Below are 23019 nucleotides of genomic sequence, written 5' to 3' on the forward strand. Positions count from 1 at the left end.
GTATTTTGTGCGTAATAGAAATTAGATCTTTCATGGAGTTTCCAGAGGATTGCCTTTCACTCACTCCTGGCTTATTAACCAGTTTGGATAAATAGATTGATAAGAAAGCAGCTCTTACTCCTAAAGTTTAGGCCGTCTCAAATGAATGACTGTTAACATATGTCTGCCCCACAGAGACAGATCACTTCTAATAAGTGGGTTCTCTATATGTCACTGATTGCAGACATACTAACTAGAGCTATCGGTATGGTCTTGAATGCGAAAACTCTTATTTTCTCATATGAAAATGTAGTTTTTCATACTTCCAAAAAAAGTGCCTTAAGCATGGTCTTCAATGTGTGCGCGCACGTGGACATTCATATGCAACTACGTTTCCATACAGAGTCTCAAAATCATAGATATATTCATACCTCAGTAAGAATACATGTTGCAATTTACATTCTGCGTGCAGACTGGCCTTGTAGCTCAGTGGCAGAGCACTGGTCTTGTAAACCAGGGGTCATGAGTTCAAGCCTCATCAGGGCCTTTTTACATGAGTCTTTCTGTATGTTGTTTTCAAGTCATTCTTCCCTGGAGTCACACCTTGCTTTAGGATTGCTTATTGCCAAGCTTCCCTTTCCTGCTTTCATATTATCAAGAAAATATCATGAAGATCATTGAATTATAAATTATTGCCTCACCCCTTCCGATCGCCTGACGAACGCCTGACAAACGCCATTCTCACCCTGGCGGGCAAGCCCTGCCGGGCAAAGCCAAATAAGCCATGCATATTTACAGTTCCTTTGAAAGGCAGAGCGAGGACTAGGACCTCTGTTCCGACTGAATCTGCATCCACAGAAAGGATGTTATAAGGCCCTACAAATTTCACCAAGGAGATGTGAAAGTCTTCCCCCATAAAATACTTTTTTTCCCAGATACCCCGGCTCTTAGGCAAATGAGGTTACTCCTCAAAACCCCACCCCCACTCACCATAAATATCCTTCTCTCCTGCTGTCCATTCAAATGATACAAGGTATCTTGTACATAGAGAGAGAGGGAGAATAGGCAGACTTGCTTCAAAGATTTGGTGACTTTGGATGGGTGGGATGAATGAAGAAGTGAACCTGGTTTCTGGGAAAGGAGTATCGAGATGAAGATGAGGAAAAGTGAACATGGACCACATTCATAGGTTAGAGAAATACATTTAATAGGTTGAATGGTTTTGAAAAGTGAACTTCGAGCAGTAATTGTTGTTTTTTAAACTGCAAAGAAATTAAAAATGAATGTGGGATTGGAGGCACACTCTGAGCAGAAAAGCACCATAAGCTGCTATGGTGCAACTCAAGATGGTGAATAGAACCTTTAATATGATGATGCTCTTCTTTTGCTAGTTTTTTCGAGTCACCTTTTATTGTAAGTAGCTGATACAGCATTTTTTGCAGCTCTTCAGTTTATGGTTATCATGTGAGAACACTGTTTTCATCATATTTATTATTCTACAAATGTATTTTTAAATGCACTGATGTGGTGTTTGCATGAAATGCAAGATGGCACATCATGGAATGTTTAAACTGAGCATCGCGGAGGATATGTGATATTTGGCACCCAGAGGAGTAGGACACGTAGATCCTATAAGAAGTAAAGACTCTCTAGCAAGGGCCGTCCATACTCTGAGTTTAAACTTTACTTTTTGTGAAATGGTTTATGAAAAACAACACGGCTGCTCCAGGTGAGGCTCGAACTCACAACTTCGGCATGGCTCAGTGCAAGTACTGCTGTATAAGTACCGCGCGCTAACCGATTGCGCCACTGGAGCTCTCTCTTTTCACATCTCCCCAGGTGAGCCATCTACAGCTGACCAAGTAGATGACAGACACTGCTCCATCATTCACTGTGCAAGATCGACTCACATGCTAGCATGTTATCATGACTATTAAAAATACAGTCCAAACGGAATAGATTCTATAATTGTCCTATAACATATGCTCTGTCAATTCAAAACCCCATAGAATTATATCTTGACAGTTCTGACAAAGTCTAGGGGAATCTTATGAATATTTGTAATTAGCACATAGTAAGAATTTCCCAAAAATGAAATGTAGGTCCCTGATTGGGGGAAGACATGGAATGTGAGATCTTGCCTCAGCTGTTTTTTTCTTTTTTAGGTACAGTATATTGACACTTCAGTACCTTTTGTGAAGCAAGGGTTCAGATGGGGCTGTAGGGCAGACGAGGTGACCGAGTGGTTAAGGCGATGAACTGCTAATCCATTGTGCTCTGCACGCGTGGGTTCGAATCCCACCTTCGTCGGAAAGCCATCAGAGTCTCTTTTGATGGCCAGCATTTCTTGTAGTATAATTACACTCTCTTTCAAGACAGAGCCAGGATCCGCTAGATGGGATCATCTGACTGTTCCATTTTAACAAATATGTCAAATAAAGTGAAGTATTTTGTGCGTAATAGAAATTAGATCTTTCATGGAGTTTCCAGAGGATTGCCTTTCACTCACTCCTGGCTTATTAACCAGTTTGGATAAATAGATTGATAAGAAAGCAGCTCTTACTCCTAAAGTTTAGGCCGTCTCAAATGAATGACTGTTAACATATGTCTGCCCCACAGAGACAGATCACTTCTAATAAGTGGGTTCTCTATATGTCACTGATTGCAGACATACTAACTAGAGCTATCGGTATGGTCTTGAATGCGAAAACTCTTATTTTCTCATATGAAAATGTAGTTTTTCATACTTCCAAAAAAAGTGCCTTAAGCATGGTCTTCAATGTGTGCGCGCACGTGGACATTCATATGCAACTACGTTTCCATACAGAGTCTCAAAATCATAGATCTATTCATACCTCAGTAAGAATACATGTTGCAATTTACATCCTGTGTGCCGACTGGCCTTGTAGCTCAGTGGCAGAGCACTGGTCTTGTAAACCAGGGGTCATGAGTTCAAGCCTCATCAGGGCCTTTTTACATGAGTCTTTCTGTATGTTGTTTTCAAGTCATTCTTCCCTGGAGTCACACCTTGCTTTAGGATTGCTTATTGTCAAGCTTCCCTTTCCTGCTTTCATATTATCAAGAAAATATAATGAAGATCATTGAATTATAAATTATTGCCTCACCCCTTCCGATCGCCTGACGAACGCCTGACAAACGCCATTCTCACCCTGCCGGGCAAGCCCTGCCGGGCAAAGCCAAATAAGCCATGCATATTTACAGTTCCTTTGAAAGGCAGAGCAAGGACTAGGACCTCTGTTCCGACTGAATCTGCATCCACAGAAAGGATGTTATAAGGCCCTACAAATTTCACCAAGGAGATGTGAAAGTCTTCCCCCATAAAATACTTTTTTTCCCAGATACCCCGGCTCTTAGGCAAATGAGGTTACTCCTCAAAACCCCACCCCCACTCACCATAAATATCCTTCTCTCCTGCTGTCCATTCAAATGATACAAGGTATCTTGTACATAGAGAGAAAGGGAGAATAGGCAGACTTGCTTCAAAGATTTGGTGACTTTGGATGGGTGGGTTGAATGAAGAAGTGAACCTGGTTTCTGGGAAAGGAGTATCGAGATGAAGATGAGGAAAAGTGAACATGGACCACATTCATAGGTTAGAGAAATACATTTAATAGGTTGAATGGTTTTGAAAAGTGAACTTCGAGCAGTAATTGTTGTTTTTTAAACTGCAAAGAAATTAAAAATGAATGTGGGATTGGAGGCACACTCTGAGCAGAAAAGCACCATAAGCTGCTATGGTGCAACTCAAGATGGTGAATAGAACCTTTAATATGATGATGCTCTTCTTTTGCTAGTTTTTTCGAGTCACCTTTTATTGTAAGTAGCTGATACAGCATTTTTTGCAGCTCTTCAGTTTATGGTTATCATGTGAGAACACTGTTTTCATCATATTTATTATTCTACAAATGTATTTTTAAATGCACTGATGTGGTGTTTGCATGAAATGCAAGATGGCACATCATGGAATGTTTACACTGAGCATCGCGGAGGATATGTGATATTTGGCACCCAGAGGAGTAGGACACGTAGATCCTATAAGAAGTAAAGACTCTCTAGCAAGGGCCGTCCATACTCTGAGTTTAAACTTTACTTTTTGTGAAATGGTTTATGAAAAACAACACGGCTGCTCCAGGTGAGGCTCGAACTCACAACCTCGGCATGGCTCAGTGCAAGTACTGCTGTATAAGTACCGCGCGCTAACCGATTGCGCCACTGGAGCTCTCTCTTTTCACATCTCCCCAGGTGAGCCATCTACAGCTGACCAAGTAGATGACAGACACTGCTCCATCATTCACTGTGCAAGATCGACTCACATGCTAGCATGTTATCATGACTATTAAAAATACAGTCCAAACGGAATAGATTCTATAATTGTCCTATAACATATGCTCTGTCTATTCAAAACCCCATAGAATTATATCTTGACAGTTCTGACAAAGTCTAGGGGAATCTTATGAATATTTGTAATTAGCACATAGTAAGAATTTCCCAAAAATGAAATGTAGGTCCCTGATTGGGGGAAGACGTGGAATGTGAGATCTTGCCTCAGCTGTTTTTTTCTTTTTTAGGTACAGTATATTGACACTTCAGTACCTTTTGTGAAGCAAGGTTTCAGATGGGGCTGTGGGGCAGACGAGGTGGCCGAGTGGTTAAGGCGATGGACTGCTAATCCATTGTGCTCTGCACGCGTGGGTTCGAATCCCACCTTCGTCGGAAAGCCATCAGAGTCTCTTTTGATGGCCAGCATTTCTTGTAGTATAATTACACTCTCTTTCAAGACAGAGCCAGGATCCGCTAGATGGGATCATCTGACTGTTCCATTTTAACAAATATGTCAAATAAAGTGAAGTATTTTGTGCGTAATAGAAATTAGATCTTTCATGGAGTTTCCAGAGGATTGCCTTTCACTCACTCCTGGCTTATTAACCAGTTTGGATAAATAGATTGATAAGAAAGCAGCTCTTACTCCTAAAGTTTAGGCCGTCTCAAATGAATGACTGTTAACATATGTCTGCCCCACAGAGACAGATCACTTCTAATAAGTGGGTTCTCTATATGTCACTGATTGCAGACATACTAACTAGAGCTATCGGTATGGTCTTGAATGCGAAAACTCTTATTTTCTCATATGAAAATGTAGTTTTTCATACTTCCAAAAAAAGTGCCTTAAGCATGGTCTTCAATGTGTGCGCGCACGTGGACATTCATATGCAACTACGTTTCCATACAGAGTCTCAAAATCATAGATATATTCATACCTCAGTAAGAATACATGTTGCAATTTACATCCTGCGTGCTGACTGGCCTTGTAGCTCAGTGGCAGAGCACTGGTCTTGTAAACCAGGGGTCATGAGTTCAAGCCTCATCAGGGCCTTTTTACATGAGTCTTTCTGTATGTTGTTTTCAAGTCATTCTTCCCTGGAGTCACACCTTGCTTTAGGATTGCTTATTGCCAAGCTTCCCTTTCCTGCTTTCATATTATCAAGAAAATATCATGAAGATCATTGAATTATAAATTATTGCCTCACCCCTTCCGATCGCCTGACGAACGCCATTCTCACCCTGCCGGGCAAGCCCTGCCGGGCAAAGCCAAATAAGCCATGCATATTTACAGTTCCTTTGAAAGGCAGAGCGAGGACTAGGACCTCTGTTCCGACTGAATCTGCATCCACAGAAAGGATGTTATAAGGCCCTACAAATTTCACCAAGGAGATGTGAAAGTCTTCCCCCATAAAATACTTTTTTTCCCAGATACACCGGCTCTTAGGCAAATGAGGTTACTCCTCAAAACCCCACCCCCACTCACCATAAATATCCTTCTCTCCTGCTGTCCATTCAAATGATACAAGGTATCTTGTACATAGAGAGAAAGGGAGAATAGGCAGACTTGCTTCAAAGATTTGGTGACTTTGGATGGGTGGGATGAATGAAGAAGTGAACCTGGTTTCTGGGAAAGGAGTATCGAGATGAAGATGAGGAAAAGTGAACATGGACCACATTCATAGGTTAGAGAAATACATTTAATAGGTTGAATGGTTTTGAAAAGTGAACTTCGAGCAGTAATTGTTGTTTTTTAAACTGCAAAGAAATTAAAAATGAATGTGGGATTGGAGGCACACTGAGCAGAAAAGCACCATAAGCTGCTATGGTGCAACTCAAGATGGTGAATAGAACCTTTAATATGATGATGCTCTTCTTTTGCTAGTTTTTTCGAGTCACCTTTTATTGTAAGTAGCTGATACAGCATTTTTTGCAGCTCTTCAGTTTATGGTTATCATGTGAGAACACTGTTTTCATCATATTTATTATTCTACAAATGTATTTTTAAATGCACTGATGTGGTGTTTGCATGAAATGCAAGATGGCACATCATGGAATGTTTAAACTGAGCATCGCGGAGGATATGTGATATTTGGCACCCAGAGGAGTAGGACACGTAGATCCTATAAGAAGTAAAGACTCTCTAGCAAGGGCCGTCCATACTCTGAGTTTAAACTTTACTTTTTGTGAAATGGTTTATGAAAAACAACACGGCTGCTCCAGGTGAGGCTTGAACTCACAACCTCGGCATGGCTCAGTGCAAGTACTGCTGTATAAGTACCGTGCGCTAACCAATTGCGCCACTGGAGCTCTCTCTTTTCACATCTCCCCAGGTGAGCCATCTACAGCTGACCAAGTAGATGACAGACACTGCTCCATCATTCACTGTGCAAGATCGACTCACATGCTAGCATGTTATCATGACTATTAAAAATACAGTCCAAACGGAATAGATTCTCTAATTGTCCTATAACATATGCTCTGTCAATTCAAAACCCCATAGAATTATATCTTGACAGTTCTGACAAAGTCTAGGGGAATCTTATGAATATTTGTAATTAGCACATAGTAAGAATTTCCCAAAAATGAAATGTAGGTCCCTGATTGGGGGAAGACGTGGAATGTGAGATCTTGCCTCAGCTGTTTTTTTCTTTTTTAGGTACAGTATATTGACACTTCAGTACCTTTTGTGAAGCAAGGTTTCAGATGGGGCTGTAGGGCAGACGAGGTGGCCGAGTGGTTAAGGCGATGGACTGCTAATCCATTGTGCTCTGCACGCGTGGGTTCGAATCCCACCTTCGTCGGAAAGCCATCAGAGTCTCTTTTGATGGCCAGCATTTCTTGAAGTATAATTACACTCTCTTTCAAGACAAAGCCAGGATCCGCTAGATGGGATCATCTGACTGTTCCATTTTAACAAATATGTCAAATAAAGTGAAGTATTTTGTGCGTAATAGAAATTAGATCTTTCATGGGGTTTCCAGAGGATTGCCTTTCACTCACTCCTGGCTTATTAACCAGTTTGGATAAATAGATTGATAAGAAAGCAGCTCTTACTCCTAAAGTTTAGGCCGTCTCAAATGAATGACTGTTAACATATGTCTGCCCCACAGAGACAGATCACTTCTAATAAGTGGGTTCTCTATATGTCACTGATTGCAGACATACTAACTAGAGCTATCGGTATGGTCTTGAATGCGAAAACTCTTATTTTCTCATATGAAAATGTAGTTTTTCATACTTCCAAAAAAAGTGCCTTAAGCATGGTCTTCAATGTGTGCGCGCACGTGGACATTCATATGCAACTACGTTTCCATACAGAGTCTCAAAATCATAGATATATTCATACCTCAGTAAGAATACATGTTGCAATTTACATTCTGCGTGCAGACTGGCCTTGTAGCTCAGTGGCAGAGCACTGGTCTTGTAAACCAGGGGTCATGAGTTCAAGCCTCATCAGGGCCTTTTTACATGAGTCTTTCTGTATGTTGTTTTCAAGTCATTCTTCCCTGGAGTCACACCTTGCTTTAGGATTGCTTATTGCCAAGCTTCCCTTTCCTGCTTTCATATTATCAAGAAAATATCATGAAGATCATTGAATTATAAATTATTGCCTCACCCCTTCTGATCGCCTGACGAACGCCTGACAAACGCCATTCTCACCCTGGCGGGCTAGCCCTGCCGGGCAAAGCCAAATAAGCCATGCATATTTACAGTTCCTTTGAAAGGCAGAGCGAGGACTAGGACCTCTGTTCCGACTGAATCTGCATCCACAGAAAGGATGTTATAAGGCCCTACAAATTTCACCAAGGAGATGTGAAAGTCTTCCCCCATAAAATACTTTTTTTCCCAGATACCCCGGCTCTTAGGCAAATGAGGTTACTCCTCAAAACCCCACCCCCACTCACCATAAATATCCTTCTCTCCTGCTGTCCATTCAAATGATACAAGGTATCTTGTACATAGAGAGAAAGGGAGAATAGGCAGACTTGCTTCAAAGATTTGGTGACTTTGGATGGGTGGGATGAATGAAGAAGTGAACCTGGTTTCTGGGAAAGGAGTATCGAGATGAAGATGAGGAAAAGTGAACATGGACCACATTCATAGGTTAGAGAAATACATTTAATAGGTTGAATGGTTTTGAAAAGTGAACTTCGAGCAGTAATTGTTGTTTTTTAAACTGCAAAGAAATTAAAAATGAATGTGGGATTGGAGGCACACTCTGAGCAGAAAAGCACCATAAGCTGCTATGGTGCAACTCAAGATGGTGAATAGAACCTTTAATATGATGATGCTCTTCTTTTGCTAGTTTTTTCGAGTCACCTTTTATTGTAAGTAGCTGATACAGCATTTTTTGCAGCTCTTCAGTTTATGGTTATCATGTGAGAACACTGTTTTCATCATATTTATTATTCTACAAATGTATTTTTAAATGCACTGATGTGGTGTTTGCATGAAATGCAAGATGGCACATCATGGAATGTTTAAACTGAGCATCGCGGAGGATATGTGATATTTGGCACCCAGAGGAGTAGGTCACGTAGATCCTATAAGAAGTAAAGACTCTCTAGCAAGGGCCGTCCATACTCTGAGTTTAAACTTTACTTTTTGTGAAATGGTTTATGAAAAACAACACGGCTGCTCCAGGTGAGGCTCGAACTCACAACCTCAGCATGGCTCAGTGCAAGTACTGCTGTATAAGTACCGCGCGCTAATCGATTGCGCCACTGGAGCTCTCTCTTTTCACATTTCCCCAGGTGAGCCATCTACAGCTGACCAAGTAGATGACAGACACTGCTCCATCATTCACTGTGCAAGATCGACTCACATGCTAGCATGTTATCATGACTATTAAAAATACAGTCCAAACGGAATAGATTCTATAATTGTCCTATAACATATGCTCTGTCAATTCAAAACCCCATAGAATTATATCTTGACAGTTCTGACAAAGTCTAGGGGAATCTTATGAATATTTGTAATTAGCACATAGTAAGAATTTCCCAAAAATGAAATGTAGGTCCCTGATTGGGGGAAGACGTGGAATGTGAGATCTTGCCTCAGCTGTTTTTTTCTTTTTTAGGTACAGTATATTGACACTTCAGTACCTTTTGTGAAGCAAGGTTTCAGATGGGGCTGTAGGGCAGACGAGGTGGCCGAGTGGTTAAGGCGATGGACTGCTAATCCATTGTGCTCTGCACGCGTGGGTTCGAATCCCACCTTCGTCGGAAAGCCATCAGAGGCTCTTTTGATGGCCAGCATTTCTTGTAGTATAATTACACTCTCTTTCAAGACAGAGCCAGGATCCGCTAGATGGGATCATCTGACTGTTCCATTTTAACAAATATGTCAAATAAAGTGAAGTATTTTGTGCGTAATAGAAATTAGATATTTCATGGAGTTTCCAGAGGATTGCCTTTCACTCACTCCTGGCTTATTAACCAGTTTGGATAAATAGATTGATAAGAAAGCAGCTCTTACTCCTAAAGTTTAGGCCGTCTCAAATGAATGACTGTTAACATATGTCTGCCCCACAGAGACAGATCACTTCTAATAAGTGGGTTCTCTATATGTCACTGATTGCAGACATACTAACTAGAGCTATCGGTATGGTCTTGAATGCGAAAACTCTTATTTTCTCATATGAAAATGTAGTTTTTCATACTTCCAAAAAAAGTGCCTTAAGCATGGTCTTCAATGTGTGCGCGCACGTGGACATTCATATGCAACTACGTTTCCATACAGAGTCTCAAAATCATAGATATATTCATACCTCAGTAAGAATACATGTTGCAATTTACATCCTGTGTGCCGACTGGCCTTGTAGCTCAGTGGCAGAGCACTGGTCTTGTAAACCAGGGGTCATGAGTTCAAGCCCCATCAGGGCCTTTTTACATGAGTCTTTCTGTATGTTGTTTTCAAGTCATTCTTCCCTGGAGTCACACCTTGCTTTAGGATTGCTTATTGCCAAGCTTCCCTTTCCTGCTTTCATATTATCAAGAAAATATCATGAAGATCATTGAATTATAAATTATTGCCTCACCCCTTCCGATCGCCTGACGAACGCCATTCTCACCCTGCCGGGCAAGCCCTGCCGGGCAAAGCCAAATAAGCCATGCATATTTACAGTTCCTTTGAAAGGCAGAGCGAGGACTAGGACCTCTGTTCCGACTGAATCTGCATCCACAGAAAGGATGTTATAAGGCCCTACAAATTTCACCAAGGAGATGTGAAAGTCTTCCTCCATAAAATACTTTTTTTCCCAGATACCCCGGCTCTTAGGCAAATGAGGTTACTCCTCAAAACCCCACCCCCACTCACCATAAATATCCTTCTCTCCTGCTGTCCATTCAAATGATACAAGGTATCTTGTACATAGAGAGAAAGGGAGAATAGGCAGACTTGCTTCAAAGATTTGGTGACTTTGGATGGGTGGGATGAATGAAGAAGTGAACCTGGTTTCTGGGAAAGGAGTATCGAGATGAAGATGAGGAAAAGTGAACATGGACCACATTCATAGGTTAGAGAAATACATTTAATAGGTTGAATGGTTTTGAAAAGTGAACTTCGAGCAGTAATTGTTGTTTTTTAAACTGCAAAGAAATTAAAAATGAATGTGGGATTGGAGGCACACTCTGAGCAGAAAAGCACCATAAGCTGCTATGGTGCAACTCAAGATGGTGAATAGAACCTTTAATATGATGATGCTCTTCTTTTGCTAGTTTTTTCGAGTCACCTTTTATTGTAAGTAGCTGATACAGCATTTTTTGCAGCTCTTCAGTTTATGGTTATCATGTGAGAACACTGTTTTCATCATATTTATTATTCTACAAATGTATTTTTAAATGCACTGATGTGGTGTTTGCATGAAATGCAAGATGGCACATCATGGAATGTTTAAACTGAACATCGCGGAGGATATGTGATATTTGGCACCCAGAGGAGTAGGACACGTAGATCCTATAAGAAGTAAAGACTCTCTAGCAAGGGCCGTCCATACTCTGAGTTTAAACTTTACTTTTTGTGAAATGGTTTATGAAAAACAACACGGCTGCTCCAGGTGAGGCTTGAACTCACAACCTCGGCATGGCTCAGTGCAAGTACTGCTGTATAAGTACCGGGCGCTAACCGATTGCACCACTGGAGCTCTCTCTTTTCACATCTCCCCAGGTGAGCCATCTACAGCTGACCAAGTAGATGACAGACACTGCTCCATCATTCACTGTGCAAGATCGACTCACATGCTAGCATGTTATCATGACTATTAAAAATACAGTCCAAACGGAATAGATTCTATAATTGTCCTATAACATATGCTCTGTCAATTCAAAACCCCATAGAATTATATCTTGACAGTTCTGACAAAGTCTAGGGGAATCTTATGAATATTTGTAATTAGCACATAGTAAGAATTTCCCAAAAATGAAATGTAGGTCCCTGATTGGGGGAAGACGTGGAATGTGAGATCTTGCCTCAGCTGTTTTTTTCTTTTTTAGGTACAGTATATTGACACTTCAGTACCTTTTGTGAAGCAAGGTTTCAGATGGGGCTGTAGGGCAGACGAGGTGGCCGAGTGGTTAAGGCGATGGACTGCTAATCCATTGTGCTCTGCACGCGTGGGTTCGAATCCCACCTTTGTCGGAAAGCCATCAGAGTCTCTTTTGATGGCCAGCATTTCTTGAAGTATAATTACACTCTCTTTCAAGACAGAGCCAGGATCCGCTAGATGGGATCATCTGACTGTTCCATTTTAACAAATATGTCAAATAAAGTGAAGTATTTTGTGCGTAATAGAAATTAGATCTTTCATGGAGTTTCCAGAGGATTGCCTTTCACTCACTCCTGGCTTATTAACCAGTTTGGATAAATAGATTGATAAGAAAGCAGCTCTTACTCCTAAAGTTTAGGCCGTCTCAAATGAATGACTGTTAACATATGTCTGCCCCACAGAGACAGATCACTTCTAATAAGTGGGTTCTCTATATGTCACTGATTGCAGACATACTAACTAGAGCTATCGGTATGGTCTTGAATGCGAAAACTCTTATTTTCTCATATGAAAATGTAGTTTTTCATACTTCCAAAAAAAGTGCCTTCAGCATGGTCTTCAATGTGTGCGCGCACGTGGACATTCATATGCAACTACGTTTCCATACAGAGTCTCAAAATCATAGATATATTCATACCTCAGTAAGAATACATGTTGCAATTTACATTCTGCGTGCAGACTGGCCTTGTAGCTCAGTGGCAGAGCACTGGTCTTGTAAACCAGGGGTCATGAGTTCAAGCCTCATCAGGGCCTTTTTACATGAGTCTTTCTGTATGTTGTTTTCAAGTCATTCTTCCCTGGAGTCACACCTTGCTTTAGGATTGCTTATTGCCAAGCTTCCCTTTCCTGCTTTCATATTATCAAGAAAATATCATGAAGATCATTGAATTATAAATTATTGCCTCACCCCTTCCGATCGCCTGACGAACGCCTGACAAACGCCATTCTCACCCTGGCGGGCAAGCCCTGCCGGGCAAAGCCAAATAAGCCATGCATATTTACAGTTCCTTTGAAAGGCAGAGCGAGGACTAGGACCTCTGTTCCGACTGAATCTGCATCCACAGAAAGGATGTTATAAGGCCCTACAAATTTCACCAAGGAGATGTGAAAGTCTTCCCCCATAAAATACTTTTTTTCCCAGATACCCCGGCTCTTAGGCAAATGAGGTTACTCCTCAAAACCCCACCCCCACTCACCATAAATATCCTTCTCTCCTGCTGTCCATTCAAATGATACAAGGTATCTTGTACATAGAGAGAAAGGGAGAATAGGCAGACTTGCTTCAAAGATTTGGTGACTTTGGATGGGTGGGATGAATGAAGAAGTGAACCTGGTTTCTGGGAAAGGAGTATCGAGATGAAGATGAGGAAAAGTGAACATGGACCACATTCATAGGTTAGAGAAATACATTTAATAGGTTGAATGGTTTTGAAAAGTGAACTTCGAGCAGTAATTGTTGTTTTTTAAACTGCAAAGAAATTAAAAATGAATGTGGGATTGGAGGCACACTCTGAGCAGAAAAGCACCATAAGCTGCTATGGTGCAACTCAAGATGGTGAATAGAACCTTTAATATGATGATGCTCTTCTTTTGCTAGTTTTTTCGAGTCACCTTTTATTGTAAGTAGCTGATACAGCATTTTTTGCAGCTCTTCAGTTTATGGTTATCATGTGAGAACACTGTTTTCATCATATTTATTATTCTACAAATGTATTTTTAAATGCACTGATGTGGTGTTTGCATGAAATGCAAGATGGCACATCATGGAATGTTTAAACTGAGCATCGCGGAGGATATGTGATATTTGGCACCCAGAGGAGTAGGACACGTAGATCCTATAAGAAGTAAAGACTCTCTAGCAAGGGCCGTCCATACTCTGAGTTTAAACTTTACTTTTTGTGAAATGGTTTATGAAAAACAACACGGCTGCTCCAGGTGAGGCTCGAACTCACAACTTCGGCATGGCTCAGTGCAAGTACTGCTGTATAAGTACCGCGCGCTAACCGATTGCGCCACTGGAGCTCTCTCTTTTCACATCTCCCCAGGTGAGCCATCTACAGCTGACCAAGTAGATGACAGACACTGCTCCATCATTCACTGTGCAAGATCGACTCACATGCTAGCATGTTATCATGACTATTAAAAATACAGTCCAAACGGAATAGATTCTATAATTGTCCTATAACATATGCTCTGTCTATTCAAAACCCCATAGAATTATATCTTGACAGTTCTGACAAAGTCTAGGGGAATCTTATGAATATTTGTAATTAGCACATAGTAAGAATTTCCCAAAAATGAAATGTAGGTCCCTGATGGGGGAAGACGTGGAATGTGAGATCTTGCCTCAGCTGTTTTTTTCTTTTTTAGGTACAGTATATTGACACTTCAGTACCTTTTGTTAAGCAAGGTTTCAGATGGGGCTGTGGGGCAGACGAGGTGGCCGAGTGGTTAAGGCGATGGACTGCTAATCCATTGTGCTCTGCACGCGTGGGTTCGAATCCCACCTTCGTCGGAAAGCCATCAGAGTCTCTTTTGATGGCCAGCATTTCTTGTAGTATAATTACACTCTCTTTCAAGACAGAGCCAGGATCCGCTAGATGGGATCATCTGACTGTTCCATTTTAACAAATATGTCAAATAAAGTGAAGTATTTTGTGCGTAATAGAAATTAGATCTTTCATGGAGTTTCCAGAGGATTGCCTTTCACTCACTCCTGGCTTATTAACCAGTTTGGATAAATAGATTGATAAGAAAGCAGCTCTTACTCCTAAAGTTTAGGCCGTCTCAAATGAATGACTGTTAACATATGTCTGCCCCACAGAGACAGATCACTTCTAATAAGTGGGTTCTCTATATGTCACTGATTGCAGACATACTAACTAGAGCTATCGGTATGGTCTTGAATGCGAAAACTCTTATTTTCTCATATGAAAATGTAGTTTTTCATACTTCCAAAAAAAGTGCCTTAAGCATGGTCTTCAATGTGTGCGCGCACGTGGACATTCATATGCAACTACGTTTCCATACAGAGTCTCAAAATCATAGATCTATTCATACCTCAGTAAGAATACATGTTGCAATTTACATCCTGCGTGCAGACTGGCCTTGTAGCTCAGTGGCAGAGCACTGGTCTTGTAAACCAGGGGTCATGAGTTCAAGCCTCATCAGGGCCTTTTTACATGAGTCTTTCTGTATGTTGTTTTCAAGTCATTCTTCCCTGGAGTCACACCTTGCTTTAGGATTGCTTATTGCCAAGCTTCCCTTTCCTGCTTTCATATTATCAAGAAAATATCATGAAGATCATTGAATTATAAATTATTGCCTCACCCCTTCCGATCGCCTGACGAACGCCTGACAAACGCCATTCTCACCCTGGCGGGCAAGCCCTGCCGGGCAAAGCCAAATAAGCCATGCATATTTACAGTTCCTTTGAAAGGCAGAGCGAGGACTAGGACCTCTGTTCCGACTGAATCTGCATCCACAGAAAGGATGTTATAAGGCCCTACAAATTTCACCAAGGAGATGTGAAAGTCTTCCCCCATAAAATACTTTTTTTCCCAGATACCCCGGCTCTTAGGCAAATGAGGTTACTCCTCAAAACCCCACCCCCACTCACCATAAATATCCTTCTCTCCTGCTGTCCATTCAAATGATACAAGGTATCTTGTACATAGAGAGAAAGGGAGAATAGGCAGACTTGCTTCAAAGATTTGGTGACTTTGGATGGGTGGGATGAATGAAGAAGTGAACCTGGTTTCTGGGAAAGGAGTATCGAGATGAAGATGAGGAAAAGTGAACATGGACCACATTCATAGGTTAGAGAAATACATTTAATAGGTTGAATGGTTTTGAAAAGTGAACTTCGAGCAGTAATTGTTGTTTTTTAAACTGCAAAGAAATTAAAAATGAATGTGGGATTGGAGGCACACTCTGAGCAGAAAAGCACCATAAGCTGCTATGGTGCAACTCAAGATGGTGAATAGAACCTTTAATATGATGATGCTCTTCTTTTGCTAGTTTTTTCGAGTCACCTTTTATTGTAAGTAGCTGATACAGCATTTTTTGAAGCTCTTCAGTTTATGGTTATCATGTGAGAACACTGTTTTCATCATATTTATTATTCTACAAATGTATTTTTAAATGCACTGATGTGGTGTTTGCATGAAATGCAAGATGGCACATCATGGAATGTTTAAACTGAGCATCGCGGAGGATATGTGATATTTGGCACCCAGAGGAGTAGGACACGTAGATCCTATAAGAAGTAAAGACTCTCTAGCAAGGGCCGTCCATACTCTGAGTTTAAACTTTACTTTTTGTGAAATGGTTTATGAAAAACAACACGGCTGCTCCAGGTGAGGCTCGAACTCACAACCTCGGCATGGCTCAGTGCAAGTACTGCTGTATAAGTACCGCACGCTAACCGATTGCGCCAATGGAGCTCTCTCTTTTCACATCTCCCCAGGTGAGCCATCTACAGCTGACCAAGTAGATGACAGACACTGCTCCATCATTCACTGTGCAAGATCGACTCACATGCTAGCATGTTATCATGACTATTAAAAATACAGTCCAAACGGAATAGATTCTATAATTGTCCTATAACATATGCTCTGTCAATTCAAAACCCCATAGAATTATATCTTGACAGTTCTGACAAAGTCTAGGGGAATCTTATGAATATTTGTAATTAGCACATAGTAAGAATTTCCCAAAAATGAAATGTAGGTCCCTGATTGGGGGAAGACGTGGAATGTGAGATCTTGCCTCAGCTGTTTTTTTCTTTTTTAGGTACAGTATATTGACACTTCAGTACCTTTTGTGAAGCAAGGTTTCAGATGGGGCTGTAGGGCAGACGAGGTGGCCGAGTGGTTAAGGCGATGGACTGCTAATCCATTGTGCTCTGCACGCGTGGGTTCGAATCCCACCTTCGTCGGAAAGCCATCAGAGTCTCTTTTGATGGCCAGCATTTCTTGTAGTATAATTACACTCTCTTTCAAGACAGAGCCAGGATCCGCTAGATGGGATCATCTGACTGTTCCATTTTAACAAATATGTCAAATAAAGTGAAGTATTTTGTGCGTAATAGAAATTAGATCTTTCATGGAGTTTCCAGAGGATTGCCTTTCACTCACTCCTGGCTTATTAACCAGTTCGGATAAATAGATTGATAAGAAAGCAGCTCTTACTCCTAAAGTTTAGGCCGTCTCAAATGAATGACTGTTAACATATGTCTGCCCCACAGAGACAGATCACTTCTAATAAGTGGGTTCTCTATATGTCACTGATTGCAGACATACTAACTAGAGCTATCGGTATGGTCTTGAATGCGAAAACTCTTATTTTCTCATATGAAAATGTAGTTTTTCATACTTCCAAAAAAAGTGCCTTAAGCATGGTCTTCAATGTGTGCGCGCACGTGGACATTCATATGCAACTACGTTTCCATACAGAGTCTCAAAATCATAGATATATTCATACCTCAGTAAGAATACATGTTGCAATTTACATCCTGCGTACAGACTGGCCTTGTAGCTCAGTGGCAGAGCACTGGTCTTGTAAACCAGGGGTCATGAGTTCAAGCCTCATCAGGGCCTTTTTACATGAGTCTTTCTGTATGTTGTTTTCAAGTCATTCTTCCCTGGAGTCACACCTTGCTTTAGGATTGCTTATTGCCAAGCTTCCCTTTCCTGCTTTCATATTATCAAGAAAATATCATGAAGATCATTGAATTATAAATTATTGCCTCACCCCTTCCGATCGCCTGACGAACGCCTGACAAACGCCATTCTCACCCTGGCGGGCAAGCCCTGCCGGGCAAAGCCAAATAAGCCATGCATATTTACAGTTCCTTTGAAAGGCAGAGCGAGGACTAGGACCTCTGTTCCGACTGAATCTGCATCCACAGAAAGGATGTTATAAGGCCCTACAAATTTCACCAAGGAGATGTGAAAGTCTTCCCCCATAAAATACTTTTTTTCCCAGATACCCCGGCTCTTAGGCAAATGAGGTTACTCCTCAAAACCCCACCCCCACTCACCATAAATATCCTTCTCTCCTGCTGTCCATTCAAATGATACAAGGTATCTTGTACATAGAGAGAAAGGGAGAATAGGCAGACTTGCTTCAAAGATTTGGTGACTTTGGATGGGTGGGATGAATGAAGAAGTGAACCTGGTTTCTGGGAAAGGAGTATCGAGATGAAGATGAGGAAAAGTGAACATGGACCACATTCATAGGTTAGAGAAATACATTTAATAGGTTGAATGGTTTTGAAAAGTGAACTTCGAGCAGTAATTGTTGTTTTTTAAACTGCAAAGAAATTAAAAATGAATGTGGGATTGGAGGCACACTCTGAGCAGAAAAGCACCATAAGCTGCTATGGTGCAACTCAAGATGGTGAATAGAACCTTTAATATGATGATGCTCTTCTTTTGCTAGTTTTTTCGAGTCACCTTTTATTGTAAGTAGCTGATACAGCATTTTTTGCAGCTCTTCAGTTTATGGTTATCATGTGAGAACACTGTTTTCATCATATTTATTATTCTACAAATGTATTTTTAAATGCACTGATGTGGTGTTTGCATGAAATGCAAGATGGCACATCATGGAATGTTTAAACTGAGCATCGCGGAGGATATGTGATATTTGGCACCCAGAGGAGTAGGACACGTAGATCCTATAAGAAGTAAAGACTCTCTAGCAAGGGCCGTCCATACTCTGAGTTTAAACTTTACTTTTTGTGAAATGGTTTATGAAAAACAACACGGCTGCTCCAGGTGAGGCTCGAACTCACAACCTCAGCATGGCTCAGTGCAAGTACTGCTGTATAAGTACCGCGCGCTAACCGATTGCGCCACTGGAGCTCTCTCTTTTCACATCTCCCCAGGTGAGCCATCTACAGCTGACCAAGTAGATGACAGACACTGCTCCATCATTCACTGTGCAAAATCGACTCACATGCTAGCATGTTATCATGACTATTAAAAATACAGTCCAAACGGAATAGATTCTATAATTGTCCTATAACATATGCTCTGTCAATTCAAAACCCCATAGAATTATATCTTGACAGTTCTGACAAAGTCTAGGGGAATCTTATGAATATTTGTAATTAGCACATAGTAAGAATTTCCCAAAAATGAAATGTAGGTCCCTGATTGGGGGAAGACGTGGAATGTGAGATCTTGCCTCAGCTGTTTTTTTCTTTTTTAGGTACAGTATATTGACACTTCAGTACCTTTTGTGAAGCAAGGTTTCAGATGGGGCTGTAGGGCAGACGAGGTGGCCGAGTGGTTAAGGCGATGGACTGCTAATCCATTGTGCTCTGCACGCGTGGGTTCGAATCCCACCTTCGTCGGAAAGCCTTCAGAGTCTCTTTTGATGGCCAGCATTTCTTGTAGTATAATTACACTCTCTTTCAAGACAGAGCCAGGATCCGCTAGATGGGATCATCTGACTGTTCCATTTTAACAAATATGTCAAATAAAGTGAAGTATTTTGTGCGTAATAGAAATTAGATCTTTCATGGAGTTTCCAGAGGATTGCCTTTCACTCACTCCTGGCTTATTAACCAGTTTGGATAAATAGATTGATAAGAAAGCAGCTCTTACTCTTAAAGTTTAGGCCGTCTCAAATGAATGACTGTTAACATATGTCTGCCCCACAGAGACAGATCACTTCTAATAAGTGGGTTCTCTATATGTCACTGATTGCAGACATACTAACTAGAGCTATCGGTATGGTCTTGAATGCGAAAACTCTTATTTTCTCATATGAAAATGTAGTTTTTCATACTTCCAAAAAAAGTGCCTTAAGCATGGTCTTCAATGTGTGCGCGCACGTGGACATTCATATGCAACTACGTTTCCATACAGAGTCTCAAAATCATAGATATATTCATACCTCAGTAAGAATACATGTTGCAATTTACATCCTGTGTGCCGACTGGCCTTGTAGCTCAGTGGCAGAGCACTGGTCTTGTAAACCAGGGGTCATGAGTTCAAGCCTCATCAGGGCCTTTTTACATGAGTCTTTCTGTATGTTGTTTTCAAGTCATTCTTCCCTGGAGTCACACCTTGCTTTAGGATTGCTTATTGTCAAGCTTCCCTTTCCTGCTTTCATATTATCAAGAAAATATAATGAAGATCATTGAATTATAAATTATTGCCTCACCACTTCCGATCGCCTGACGAACGCCTTACAAACGCCATTCTCACCCTGCCGGGCAAGCCCTGCCGGGCAAAGCCAAATAAGCCATGCATATTTACAGTTCCTTTGAAAGGCAGAGCAAGGACTAGGACCTCTGTTCCGACTGAATCTGCATCCACAGAAAGGATGTTCTAAGGCCCTACAAATTTCACCAAGGAGATGTGAAAGTCTTCCCCCATAAAATACTTTTTTTTCCCAGATACCCCGGCTCTTAGGCAAATGAGGTTACTCCTCAAAACCCCACCCCCACTCACCATAAATATCCTTCTCTCCTGCTGTCCATTCAAATGATACAAGGTATCTTGTACATAGAGAGAAAGGGAGAATAGGCAGACTTGCTTCAAAGATTTGGTGACTTTGGATGGGTGGGTTGAATGAAGAAGTGAACCTGGTTTCTGGGAAAGGAGTATCGAGATGAAGATGAGGAAAAGTGAACATGGACCACATTCATAGGTTAGAGAAATACATTTAATAGGTTGAATGGTTTTGAAAAGTGAACTTCGAGCAGTAATTGTTGTGTTTTAAACTGCAAAGAAATTAAAAATGAATGTGGGATTGGAGGCACACTCTGAGCAGAAAAGCACCATAAGCTGCTATGGTGCAACTCAAGATGGTGAATAGAACCTTTAATATGATGATGCTCTTCTTTTGCTAGTTTTTTCGAGTCACCTTTTATTGTAAGTAGCTGATACAGCATTTTTTGCAGCTCTTCAGTTTATGGTTATCATGTGAGAACACTGTTTTCATCATATTTGTTATTCTACAAATGTATTTTTAAATGCACTGATGTGGTGTTTGCATGAAATGCAAGATGGCACATCATGGAATGTTTAAACTGAGCATCGCGGAGGATATGTGATATTTGGCACCCAGAGGAGTAGGACACGTAGATCCTATAAGAAGTAAAGACTCTCTAGCAAGGGCCGTCCATACTCTGAGTTTAAACTTTACTTTTTGTGAAATGGTTTATGAAAAACAACACGGCTGCTCCAGGTGAGGCTTGAACTCACAACCTCGGCATGGCTCAGTGCAAGTACTGCTGTATAAGTACCGCGCGCTAACCGATTGCACCACTGGAGCTCTCTCTTTTCACATCTCCCCAGGTGAGCCATCTACAGCTGACCAAGTAGATGACAGACACTGCTCCATCATTCACTGTGCAAGATCGACTCACATGCTAGCATGTTATCATGACTATTAAAAATACAGTCCAAACGGAATAGATTCTATAATTGTCCTATAACATATGCTCTGTCAATTCAAAACCCCATAGAATTATATCTTGACAGTTCTGACAAAGTCTAGGGGAATCTTATGAATATTTGTAATTAGCACATAGTAAGAATTTCCCAAAAATGAAATGTAGGACCCTGATTGGGGGAAGACGTGGAATGTGAGATCTTGCCTCAGCTGTTTTTTTCTTTTTTAGGTACAGTATATTGACACTTCAGTACCTTTTGTGAAGCAAGGTTTCAGATGGGGCTGTAGGGCAGACGAGGTGGCCGAGTGGTTAAGGCGATGGACTGCTAATCCATTGTGCTCTGCACGCGTGGGTTCGAATCCCACCTTCGTCGGAAAGCCATCAGAGTCTCTTTTGATGGCCAGCATTTCTTGTAGTATAATTACACTCTCTTTCAAGACAGAGCCAGGATCCGCTAGATGGGATCATCTGACTGTTCCATTTTAACAAATATGTCAAATAAAGTGAAGTATTTTGTGCGTAATAGAAATTAGATCTTTCATGGAGTTTCCAGAGGATTGCCTTTCACTCACTCCTGGCTTATTAACCAGTTCGGATAAATAGATTGATAAGAAAGCAGCTCTTACTCCTAAAGTTTAGGCCGTCTCAAATGAATGACTGTTAACATATGTCTGCCCCACAGAGACAGATCACTTCTTATAAGTGGGTTCTCTATATGTCACTGATTGCAGACATACTAACTAGAGCTATCGGTATGGTCTTGAATGCGAAAACTCTTATTTTCTCATATGAAAATGTAGTTTTTCATACTTCCAAAAAAAGTGCCTTAAGCATGGTCTTCAATGTGTGCGCGCACGTGGACATTCATATGCAACTACGTTTCCATACAGAGTCTCAAAATCATAGATATATTCATACCTCAGTAAGAATACATGTTGCAATTTACATCCTGCGTGCAGACTGGCCTTGTAGCTCAGTGGCAGAGCACTGGTCTTGTAAACCAGGGGTCATGAGTTCAAGCCTCATCAGGGCCTTTTTACATGAGTCTTTCTGTATGTTGTTTTCAAGTCATTCTTCCCTGGAGTCACACCTTGCTTTAGGATTGCTTATTGCCAAGCTTCCCTTTCCTGCTTTCATATTATCAAGAAAATATAATGAAGATCATTGAATTATAAATTATTGCCTCACCACTTCCGATCGCCTGACGAACGCCTGACAAACGCCATTCTCACCCTGCCGGGCAAGCCCTGCCGGGCAAAGCCAAATAAGCCATGCATATTTACAGTTCCTTTGAAAGGCAGAGCAAGGACTAGGACCTCTGTTCCGACTGAATCTGCATCCACAGAAAGGATGTTATAAGGCCCTACAAATTTCACCAAGGAGATGTGAAAGTCTTCCCCCATAAAATACTTTTTTTCCCAGATACCCCGGCTCTTAGGCAAATGAGGTTACTCCTCAAAACCCCACCCCCACTCACCATAAATATCCTTCTCTCCTGCTGTCCATTCAAATGATACAAGGTATCTTGTACATAGAGAGAAAGGGAGAATAGGCAGACTTGCTTCAAAGATTTGGTGACTTTGGATGGGTGGGTTGAATGAAGAAGTGAACCTGGTTTCTGGGAAAGGAGTATCGAGATGAAGATGAGGAAAAGTGAACATGGACCACATTCATAGGTTAGAGAAATACATTTAATAGGTTGAATGGTTTTGAAAAGTGAACTTCGAGCAGTAAT

The 23019-nt window shown here is 41.1% G+C and overlaps 23 non-coding genes across 23 annotated transcripts; 17 read left to right on the plus strand and 6 right to left on the minus strand.

Moving 5' to 3' along the window:
• Positions 1–454: 454 nt before the first annotated feature.
• On the plus strand, positions 455–526 carry TRNAT-UGU (transfer RNA threonine (anticodon UGU)). The gene has a single exon. It is a non-coding gene; the product is annotated as a tRNA-Thr (tRNA).
• A 1174-nt stretch (positions 527–1700) lies between these two features.
• On the minus strand, positions 1701–1795 carry TRNAI-UAU (transfer RNA isoleucine (anticodon UAU)). The gene is made up of 2 exons: positions 1758–1795; positions 1701–1736 (listed from the first exon to the last, which is right to left on the minus strand). It is a non-coding gene; the product is annotated as a tRNA-Ile (tRNA).
• A 1083-nt stretch (positions 1796–2878) lies between these two features.
• TRNAT-UGU (transfer RNA threonine (anticodon UGU)) lies at positions 2879–2950 on the plus strand. The gene has a single exon. It is a non-coding gene; the product is annotated as a tRNA-Thr (tRNA).
• A 1174-nt stretch (positions 2951–4124) lies between these two features.
• On the minus strand, positions 4125–4219 carry TRNAI-UAU (transfer RNA isoleucine (anticodon UAU)). Its single transcript has 2 exons — positions 4182–4219; positions 4125–4160 (listed from the first exon to the last, which is right to left on the minus strand). It is a non-coding gene; the product is annotated as a tRNA-Ile (tRNA).
• Positions 4220–4631: 412 nt separating this feature from the next.
• Positions 4632–4713, plus strand: TRNAS-GCU (transfer RNA serine (anticodon GCU)). The gene has a single exon. It is a non-coding gene; the product is annotated as a tRNA-Ser (tRNA).
• Positions 4714–5302: 589 nt separating this feature from the next.
• On the plus strand, positions 5303–5374 carry TRNAT-UGU (transfer RNA threonine (anticodon UGU)). Its single transcript has one exon. It is a non-coding gene; the product is annotated as a tRNA-Thr (tRNA).
• A 1161-nt stretch (positions 5375–6535) lies between these two features.
• Positions 6536–6630, minus strand: TRNAI-UAU (transfer RNA isoleucine (anticodon UAU)). Its single transcript has 2 exons — positions 6593–6630; positions 6536–6571 (listed from the first exon to the last, which is right to left on the minus strand). It is a non-coding gene; the product is annotated as a tRNA-Ile (tRNA).
• A 412-nt stretch (positions 6631–7042) lies between these two features.
• Positions 7043–7124, plus strand: TRNAS-GCU (transfer RNA serine (anticodon GCU)). The gene has a single exon. It is a non-coding gene; the product is annotated as a tRNA-Ser (tRNA).
• Positions 7125–7713: 589 nt separating this feature from the next.
• On the plus strand, positions 7714–7785 carry TRNAT-UGU (transfer RNA threonine (anticodon UGU)). Its single transcript has one exon. It is a non-coding gene; the product is annotated as a tRNA-Thr (tRNA).
• A 1681-nt stretch (positions 7786–9466) lies between these two features.
• Positions 9467–9548, plus strand: TRNAS-GCU (transfer RNA serine (anticodon GCU)). Its single transcript has one exon. It is a non-coding gene; the product is annotated as a tRNA-Ser (tRNA).
• A 2331-nt stretch (positions 9549–11879) lies between these two features.
• Positions 11880–11961, plus strand: TRNAS-GCU (transfer RNA serine (anticodon GCU)). The gene has a single exon. It is a non-coding gene; the product is annotated as a tRNA-Ser (tRNA).
• A 589-nt stretch (positions 11962–12550) lies between these two features.
• On the plus strand, positions 12551–12622 carry TRNAT-UGU (transfer RNA threonine (anticodon UGU)). The gene has a single exon. It is a non-coding gene; the product is annotated as a tRNA-Thr (tRNA).
• Positions 12623–13796: 1174 nt separating this feature from the next.
• On the minus strand, positions 13797–13891 carry TRNAI-UAU (transfer RNA isoleucine (anticodon UAU)). Its single transcript has 2 exons — positions 13854–13891; positions 13797–13832 (listed from the first exon to the last, which is right to left on the minus strand). It is a non-coding gene; the product is annotated as a tRNA-Ile (tRNA).
• Positions 13892–14302: 411 nt separating this feature from the next.
• On the plus strand, positions 14303–14384 carry TRNAS-GCU (transfer RNA serine (anticodon GCU)). Its single transcript has one exon. It is a non-coding gene; the product is annotated as a tRNA-Ser (tRNA).
• A 589-nt stretch (positions 14385–14973) lies between these two features.
• On the plus strand, positions 14974–15045 carry TRNAT-UGU (transfer RNA threonine (anticodon UGU)). The gene has a single exon. It is a non-coding gene; the product is annotated as a tRNA-Thr (tRNA).
• Positions 15046–16726: 1681 nt separating this feature from the next.
• Positions 16727–16808, plus strand: TRNAS-GCU (transfer RNA serine (anticodon GCU)). The gene has a single exon. It is a non-coding gene; the product is annotated as a tRNA-Ser (tRNA).
• Positions 16809–17397: 589 nt separating this feature from the next.
• Positions 17398–17469, plus strand: TRNAT-UGU (transfer RNA threonine (anticodon UGU)). The gene has a single exon. It is a non-coding gene; the product is annotated as a tRNA-Thr (tRNA).
• Positions 17470–18643: 1174 nt separating this feature from the next.
• Positions 18644–18738, minus strand: TRNAI-UAU (transfer RNA isoleucine (anticodon UAU)). The gene is made up of 2 exons: positions 18701–18738; positions 18644–18679 (listed from the first exon to the last, which is right to left on the minus strand). It is a non-coding gene; the product is annotated as a tRNA-Ile (tRNA).
• Positions 18739–19150: 412 nt separating this feature from the next.
• Positions 19151–19232, plus strand: TRNAS-GCU (transfer RNA serine (anticodon GCU)). Its single transcript has one exon. It is a non-coding gene; the product is annotated as a tRNA-Ser (tRNA).
• Positions 19233–19821: 589 nt separating this feature from the next.
• Positions 19822–19893, plus strand: TRNAT-UGU (transfer RNA threonine (anticodon UGU)). The gene has a single exon. It is a non-coding gene; the product is annotated as a tRNA-Thr (tRNA).
• Positions 19894–21068: 1175 nt separating this feature from the next.
• TRNAI-UAU (transfer RNA isoleucine (anticodon UAU)) lies at positions 21069–21163 on the minus strand. The gene is made up of 2 exons: positions 21126–21163; positions 21069–21104 (listed from the first exon to the last, which is right to left on the minus strand). It is a non-coding gene; the product is annotated as a tRNA-Ile (tRNA).
• Positions 21164–21575: 412 nt separating this feature from the next.
• On the plus strand, positions 21576–21657 carry TRNAS-GCU (transfer RNA serine (anticodon GCU)). Its single transcript has one exon. It is a non-coding gene; the product is annotated as a tRNA-Ser (tRNA).
• A 589-nt stretch (positions 21658–22246) lies between these two features.
• TRNAT-UGU (transfer RNA threonine (anticodon UGU)) lies at positions 22247–22318 on the plus strand. Its single transcript has one exon. It is a non-coding gene; the product is annotated as a tRNA-Thr (tRNA).
• Positions 22319–23019: the final 701 nt, after the last annotated feature.

This window comes from Triturus cristatus, chromosome 12 (genome assembly GCF_964204655.1).
Source record: "Triturus cristatus chromosome 12, aTriCri1.1, whole genome shotgun sequence".
Taxonomy (NCBI): domain Eukaryota; kingdom Metazoa; phylum Chordata; class Amphibia; order Caudata; family Salamandridae; genus Triturus; species Triturus cristatus.